This window comes from Vulpes lagopus, chromosome 13 (genome assembly GCF_018345385.1).
Source record: "Vulpes lagopus strain Blue_001 chromosome 13, ASM1834538v1, whole genome shotgun sequence".
NCBI lineage: Eukaryota > Metazoa > Chordata > Mammalia > Carnivora > Canidae > Vulpes > Vulpes lagopus.
Window position 1 is genome coordinate 630345 of NC_054836.1, and position 9394 is coordinate 639738.

Below are 9394 nucleotides of genomic sequence, written 5' to 3' on the forward strand. Positions count from 1 at the left end.
ACAAAGAAAATGACAAATGGAAGTAGAAATTTTATATTAGATGATATTAGTACAGATAATCCCAAACTTTAAAACACTTTGATAAAGTATACCATATGTACTGAACAGGGGACCATTTTGAGAGAGAAGTCTAGGAGATAGATCACTGACCATGTCAGATCATAAGCAAATCTATCAGCAGCAGGTCTCCAAAGTGGTTGGAGTCAACTAGTGGAAAATTAACTCCTGTGTTAGACATAAGGCTCTAGTGTGTGCGCCGAAGCCTTTCTAATCCTTCTTTGTCCTCATGGAATGACAAGGGAGTAAGAGTTGAAGGAAAAAACCCTACATATATTCCATGTTTGAAACAAAGCTGTTTTCCATACTCTTCTTTTTTATTTTTATTTAAATTCATCATAGAAAACCCAAAAGCCTCCACCCCAAGATTGCTAGAACTCATACAGCAATTTGGTAGCGTGGCAGGATACAAAATCAATGCCCAGAAATCAATGGCATTTCTATACACTAACAATGAGACTGAAGAAAGAGAAATTAAGAAGTCAATCCCATTTACAATTGCACCCAAAAGCATAAGATACCTAGGAAAAACCTAACCAAAGAGGTAAAGGATCTATACCCTAAAAACTATAGAACACTTCTGAAAGAAATTGAGGAACACAGAAAGAGATGGAAAAATATTCCATGCTCATGGATTGGCAGAATTAATATTGTGAAAATATCAATGTTACCCAGGGCAATTTACACGTTTAATGCAAACCCTATCAAAATACCATGGACTTTCTTCAGAGAGTTAGAAAAAATATTTTAAGATTTGTGTGGAATCAGAAAAGACCCCGAATAGCCAGGGGGAATTTTAAAAAAGAAAACCATAGCTGGGGGCATCCCAATGCCAGATTTCAGGTTGTACTACAAAGCTTTGGTCATCAAGACAGTGTGGTACTGGCACAAAAACAGACACATAGATCAGTGGAACAGAACAGAGAACCCAGAAGTGGACCCTGAACTTTAAGGTCAACTAATATTCGACAAAGGAGGAAAGACTATCCACTGGAAGAAAGACAATGTCTTCAATAAATGGTGCTGGGAAAATTGGACATCCACTTGCAGAAGAATGAAACTGGACCACTTTCTTTCACCATACACAAAGATAAACTCAAAATGGATGAAAGATCTAAATGTGAGACAAGATTTCATCAAAATCCTAGAGGAGAACACAGGCAACACCCCTCTGAACTCGGCCACAGTAACTTCTTGCAAGATACATCCACGAAGGCAAAAGAAACAAAAGCAAAAATGAACTATTGGGACTTCATCAAGATAAGAAGCTTTTGCACAGCAAAGGAAACAGTCAACAAAACTCAAAGACAACCTACAGAATGGGAGAAGATATTTGCAAATGACGTATCAGATAAAGGGCTAGTTTCCAAGTTTCCAAGGCATAAAGAACTTCTTAAACTCAAGAGCAAAGAAACAAACAATCCAATCATGAAATGGGCAAAAGACATGAACAGAAGTCTCACAGAGGAAGACATAGACATGGCCAACATGCACATGAGAAAATGCTCCGCATCACTTGCCATCAGTGAAATACAAATCAAAACCACAATGAGATACCACCTCACACCAGTGAGAATGGGGAAAATTAACAAGGCAGGAAACCACAAATGTTAGAGAGGATGTGGAGAAAAGGGAACCGTCTTACACTGTTGGTGGGAATGTGAACTGGTGCAGCCACTCTGGAAAACTGTGTGGGGATTCCTCAGAGTTCAAAATAGACCTGCCCTACAACCCAGCAATGGTACTGTTGGGGATTTACCCCAAAGATGCAGATGTAATGAAACGCCGGGACACCTGCACCCTAATGTGTAGGCAGCAATGTCCACAATAGCCAAACTGTGGAAGGAGCCTCGGTGTCCATCGAAAGATGAATGGATAAAGAAGATGTGGTTTATGTATACAATGGAATATTACTCAGCCATTAGAAATGACAAATACCCACCATTTACTTCAACATGGATGGAACTGGAGGGTATTATGCTGAGTGAAATAAGTCAATCGGAGAAGGACGAACATTATATGGTCTCACTCATTTGGGGAATATAAATAATAGTGAAAGGGATTAGAGGGGAAGGGAGAAGAAATGGGTAGGAAATATCAGAAAGGGAGACAGAACATAAAGACTCCTAACTCTGGGAAACGAACTAGGGGTGGTGGAAGGGGAGGAGGGCGGGGGGTGGGGGTGAATGGGTGACGGGCACTGAGGGGGGCACTTGATGGGATGAGCACTAGGTGTTATTCTGTATGTTGGCAAATTGAACACCAATAAAAAATAAATTTATTATTAAAAAAATAAATTCATCATTAGTTTCAGTTGTAGTGCTCAATAGTTTATCAGTTGCATGTAACTCCTAGTGCGCATCACATCATGTGCCCTCCTTAATGCCCATCACTCAGTCTTCTTTATGTTAGCCCAAAGTGCGAATCTGGTCTCTTCCCAGATCAAATTCTGTTAATTACTGGGGCCAGAAAGAACTCCAGTTCACAGGTGTGCAGCATTGTAGAAGGAACATATAAAGCCAAAAGTCATAAAAAAAAGAAAAGCTAAAAACAAAGATAACCAACAAAATATTTCAACACAGAGCAAATAAATACTTTGATGAAGTATTTTTCTGTGGAATCAAATAGCTTGATTAAAGAAAAAAGTTCTCTATGCGTGAAGATGTCAAGACATAAATACAGGAACTCAAGGGGGAAATAATAACAAAACTAAAGAAATGGGAACAAAGATAAAACCATATGAGTGATGCAACAGTTGAAGCATCCCCACCATTGAAAAGAAATCTACCTAAGTGAAGGACAAATTTCAGTATATTGAATTGTGTAATTAAAAAAAAAGCATTTAAATAATTAGGAAGAAAGAGATGTGAAAACTTGCCAAAAAAGTTTATACATGTATCTGGGGTCCAAGTAAAAAAGAAAAGAACAATTAGGAAGTAGACTTAAAAATATAAATTAAAAAACCTATAAATCAAGAAAACAAATCCTAAAATTAAGAAAACACTTGACTCAACAAATTGAAGATGGATATGGTACTCTAATTAAAATGGACTCAGTCTTATTAAAACTGTGACATTTTCACATAAATTTCCTGGACAAATTTTAAAAAAAGGTCTCTAAGGCATATACACCACTAAGTAAAATAAAAGGTAAACTCACTTTGAGGTGGTCATAAGATTGGTTTTAACCTTGTCTACAGCATTTTCCAATGTGAGAGGAAAGTAAAGTAATTCTAGGAAATCTTCAAGTATAAGTGTGACTCAAATATTTTGTACTGCTCTGAATTTTTGTATCTGTAAAGGCAACACAACTGATAGTGGCTGACTCTCTGATATATCCAGATCTAAAAAAATAGGCTGTTTGCTCTCATTGGGTAGCCTATGTTATTTATACAAAATTTTAAAGGACTTTTTAAAAGCTTCTTAGAAGCTTTAATATTGGAATATGCTTTGTGAACCTCCAATACGAGAAGGTAAAAGAAATGTTTCTCCTACTTATTCTCTTCTTATTCTATGCATTCTTCTTTTCTCAGAGCATATTCCCAAGAATGGGTTTGTGGTAATGTTGTACAAGTGTTCCCTATACAATTCTTTTTAGCTTGTCCGTTGCCTTTCTGGGAAAATAAATAATGAAGGCTGGACACAGATGAAAAAAGTTTTCTTTTCTCCCCCTGACATTTGTAAGCATAATTTTACTGGGCTGAACTTATATTAGATATAAATGGTAAATATTTCTAATAATTTCAAGTTATATTACAATATATATCTCTATTCTTAATGAATGGAAATGCCTTCATATCACTCATTTTTTATAAGTAGTTAAAAACCAAATATCTTTGATTTCTTTCTTTAGCGACTTATATTTTCTGCCTCTTAAATCTAATGATATATGGAAGAGACTCTCTGCTTTTTCTCTTCATTTCAAATTTCTCTCTTCTACTGCAAAGGCAAATGTAAATTAAAAATAAGAGACTTAATTCTCCATGTTGAAAATAAGAGACTCTGCCTCAACCATTTCTTAGAGAACTTTAGAAAACGTGTTAGTTCTTTCTCTCTTTTGAAATGTATGTAAATCTTTTTAGAAGGAAAATAGATCTCTTACCAGCTTTATGACCCAAGTATATCTCTTTCAAGAATCTGTGAGCCATCTCTTTGAAATATAATTATCAAGAGAGATAGCGTCCTGATCTCTTCCCATTTCTGAAGCTTCACTTAAGTGGCTGCCTTTTTCCAAGTTGCAAAACAGCCTCCTATCATAAAGATATAAGAAGTTTGTCTTTCCATTGGATAAAGCCAATTAACTAACACAGATGGTCATGTCAGTTACCAGGAAATTTAATGAACTATGTGTGATGACAAATAGTGCTGTCAAGCTCTCTTTCTTGGTAAACTAAATTCCTCTATTCTAGACTTGGCATTTAATTTTAAAAATCTAAACATAGAATTATATATTTTTTTGCTTCAACTTTATCTGGCTATAATAAGCTCATTTTTTTCTAGTAGGTTTTTTTGAATGTCAAGGTGTTCTTCAAAGTATTACAGATTTGATAAGTTTATCTTTTATTTTCCGTTAGGTGAGAAATTTACTAGTATTAATTATTTTCTAGAACAATCCAATATCCAGAGAGATAATAGACACCGCAGAATTGAAAATGCATGTCATCCAACACATGGTATTTTAATGACACACTATTAGACTGAGTATGTCTTGAACTCATCTATAATGTTTACATATGCCAGGCACTGTTCTAAGAAGAAATATGAACCCAGTTCATCTGTATCACAGCTCTGTAAGGTAGTACCATTATCATTCCATTTACAGATGACTAAACTGAGGTACAGAGTGGTTATATTATTTACCCCCAAAATTGGCTTAGGTAGTAAATAGTAGAGCCAAGATCTTAAACCAGAAAAATCTCATCCAGACTCATTGTTTTAAAACGAAGCTCAATTCTTGTTCAATGCCAATGTATTACTCTGTAGTAACATTGCAGTTTTATCACATGATAGATAAATTCAATGTTATTTTTATTATTGATAAAATCTTTGGCAGTATTGTAAAATGCTTTTTGTGTTTATGCTCAGAAATTTATTTTACCATTTTTTTCTTTAGTTCTAAGAACCCTTTTTGAAATAATAGTAGTTAAATAGCAGAACCTAAGAAAGACACTAGGAAATGAAGTTATTTAATTAAGTTTCCAAAACTGAATCTGAGCATTTTTATTTTGGAATATAACTGAAAGTACTGAAATACTCTGAAGTTAACACTTTATTAAGATAAATGAGGAAATTCACACCTCTCTTGGTGTTAAATTGTTCCAGGCTGTCTGGCTTCATAGCAGTTTACAAGAAGCTAGTGCATTGATTTATAGCATGAAGGCTATCTCTGCAGCCAGAGAGGCTAACTGTTTATTATTTGGTAACTGGAACCTTAGATTGTGAAAACACAGCAAAATCCATAGTGAGAAGAGTATGCTCTAACAATCTGTTGTTTGTATATAGAGCTCATGTGAAACCTAAAGTAAATCATCTGAAAAATATAGGTGTTTTAAAATGGAAACAGTCATATTTCCTCTTAATTCGTATGGTTAGCTATTATCTTATACTGATCTTCAAAATCTTTCTATGAACACATATATCAAGAAACTACTAGGTGAACTATAACACCAATGAGAATCTCTATAGAAAATTTAAATATAACAAGTGACAAAAACTTATTCATTATATTTATACTTGACATTATTTTTGTAGTTCTGCTAGTTCAAAATATTTAAGAATTATTTTAGGACTAATTTTTAATGTCTAGGAAATAAAGTCATAATTTTCAAATTCTCTATTGGGATGGGCCAGAAATTTCACTTTTACTGTGAATTTTTATCTATCAAATATGAGTAATGCAGGCAGTCATATCTTTTCCCTTCATTGTAACAGAAAAAGTTCTGAGATTAATATAATGAGGCTTTTCTTCCTAGTATTTTGGGGCGAATGAAGTTTTTATTTATCAATAACTCAATAACGAATTGAGGGACTATTAGATGTTATATATATTTAATAAAAACTCTATATTTATTTTATGGAACTATTATTATTTGACATCAAACAACCAGACAGAAACATTTATTTTTTAAAATATTTTATTTATTTATTTTAGAGAGGGAGCATGAGCAGGGGGGAGGGATAGATGGAGAGAGAGAGAGAGAGAGAGAGAGAGAGAGAATCTCAAGCAGACTCTGTGCTGAGTGGGAGCCCAATATGGGGCTCAATCTCATGACCCTGAGATCATGACCTGAGACAAATGAAGAGTGGGTCACTTAACCAATTGAGTCATGCAGGTGCCCCCTCAAGGGATACTTTTAAATAATGAGTGATATAAAAGCAAATAAGCTACAAAAATAGATACGCTAAAAATAAAGATCTTATACTTTTACCTGAAAGTGAGTAGATTATTTCTACAGGGGAAGAAATATTCTTTAGAAATTAATTAACATAATCATAAAATAGCACTTCTATAGATTTTAAAATATTAAATTATGAGAAAATGAGATTGGCATCAAGTGGGAAATGCAACTGAGCAAAACAGTTATTTATGAAGTAAATTCACATAGCTAATGCAAAATCATATTGAGAAAGCATAATCAAGGCTTCATTCTACATCAAACATATAGAAAGCCAAATATCTATTTTAATAAATAGGAAGTGTGCTTAAATTAGATTAATTTTCATCCAAAGCACAAGTTCAAAAATATGTGAAATAATTTTAGCATGTGTATAAAATCAGCTTAACATTCTGTAGACCTGTCCATCTGCTCCTGTAAAATCTGTGTTGAAGCTAAGAAAAATTATGGTTATACAATGTGTGCATACAGTTATGAAGTGTACAGCTTAGCAATTGTTTTAATTGATGGAGGAAGCCATATTGGCAAATTTACACATCCTAAGTACATTTTATATCTTTGTTTTTGCTCATCTTTCCTGAATAAACTAGTAGAAATTTAATGCAGATACTGAACTTACTAGCTCTTCAACCAGGTTAAGATAGAAGTAGTCAAAGTTGTATGACTAGAAAATATTTTGGGGGGCTATGGGAATTCACTGTGTTTTATAAGAAGACCTCTGGTTTGTAATTAATGTATTGTTAAATTTTTATTAGGAAAAAATAAGTGTTGGCAAAATGCTGATTTATTACTTCTTGAAATGTATTTGACAACATACAACACAGGAATAGCTTTCCTAAAACAAAGACATTTTGACAAGAAAACACTTCACTGTTTAAAATCTTAGTTTAAAAATATATTTCATAGATTACTTTAGAATAACATCAGTATTAATAAAATCAGAAGTAAAAATATTTGAAGTAAAAATATTGAAGTAAAAATATTAGAAATAAGTTTATTTTATTATCCCTTTACTAGAAATGAAAGATAAATAGTCCATCATAAGAATTATAGGTAAATGTTCTCAAGATTATTGTGGTTTGTTCTATCATTTCTATGCATTAATAATTAAGTTAGAAAGTTTCCCATAGCTAATTATTTTTTTTTCAGTAAAATAGTTAAAATTTTCTCTGGAACCTGTGTTCTGAGACCTTAAAAATCAATTATTCAAATCATGCATCTCCCTGAATGTTTCACTGCAGTGAGGGAAAAGCAACATTTAGAAATTACATGCTCCACTACAATATAATCTGCCTTTATATTTGACTAAATGATTCCAACTTCAAGTAAATACAGTCATACATAATGTATAATGACAGACACCAATTTCTTTTTTTTCAAAATCAGTTTGTAAATTAGTTATTTGAAACTCAGAATGAATGTTTTCCTATGAAGAAAGAAATATTACAATATTAAGTCCCAAGGTAAATCAGACACACATGTAATCCAGTGTGTAACTAAATAATAACAAAAAATTAATCTAATAATTCCATTTATTGAGTGGCAACTGACTTATTCTAATTACTAATACATTGCTGAGCTCAGATTATCTCATTTAACCTGATAATAGCTTAATTTATTCAATATATAAATAAGTTAGAGTATTCATGTTAATAGAATTTAAAATGCTTATTTTTTTGTTTCTACAGGAGAATATAATCCATATTTGAACTTTTTCAACTATACTTGAATTTTTAGTGTGGACCCTTGAAGTTGTCAAACAAAAATAATATATTTGAATTCTACTTCCAGCAAATATTTTAATCAAAATATCTCTGCTCTCATATACTTAGAAGACATAATAAATTGTAACTCAAAGTAATATCATATATATATAAAATATATAAACATATATCTATATGTATATTTGCAATGAATGAATGCAAATCTTGAAGTGTTAAAAATAAAGATCAATTAAGAACAGAAGTTGCTATACATCTAGAAGGTGATTATCAAATTCAGAGATCAGTTACAATGACCAAAGTCTTGAGTTTAATAGCCATGTAGAAACAAAAAGTAAGACTTTGGTAGGCAATTAAGACATGAAATTGGAGTGAAGGGACCTGCAAAAATCTGGAGTCCTCTGATTTTTTTTTAACCTTTTGTGATAAAGGGATAACAAAATGTTTCCAGTGATCCAATATGAATCATATGTGTGTTCAGTTCTCTGGGGAGAAAATATTTTGAAATATCTCAGAAGAATTCAAAACCAAGTGTTTGCCATGTATGGGTTTGAAATATGATCCTAAACTACCATTTATATGCATGAATCCTATATTTGTGAATCCTGAAATAGAAACATAAGTATTAAAATTGGTAGTTCCATGGAAGACTCCTAACTCTGAGAAACGAACTAGGGGTGGTGGAAGGGGAGGTGGGTGGGGGGTGGGGGTGACTGGGTGGCAGGCACTGAGGTGGGCACTTGATGAGATGAGCACTGGGTGTTATTCTGTATGTTGGCAAATTGAATACCAATAAAAATAAAGTATTAAAAAATAAATAAATAAAATAAAATAAAATTGGTAGTTCCAGTTATAAGGATAGACTTATAGATAAATGGAATAGAAGGAAGTAAATTGAAAATCCAGAAATAAATCCTTACAATTAAAGCCAATTGAGTTGTGACAATGATGCTATAATAGGGTTTTCAGGGTGCTCCAGAGAAATAGGCCCAATAAGATGGATGTGTGTGTGTGTAGATACATAGATATCTATAGATACATCCATAGATAGATAGATTTTAAAGAATTCACTTACACAGTTGTAGAGGCATGACAAGTCCAAATCTTTAAGGTAGGCTTACAGACTGGAAATCCATGAAAAAGTTGCAGTTTGAGTCCAAAGCAGTCTGTTAGAGTCCCCTTCTTGCTAGGGGGATATCTTGGTTCTATTAAGGCCTTCAAC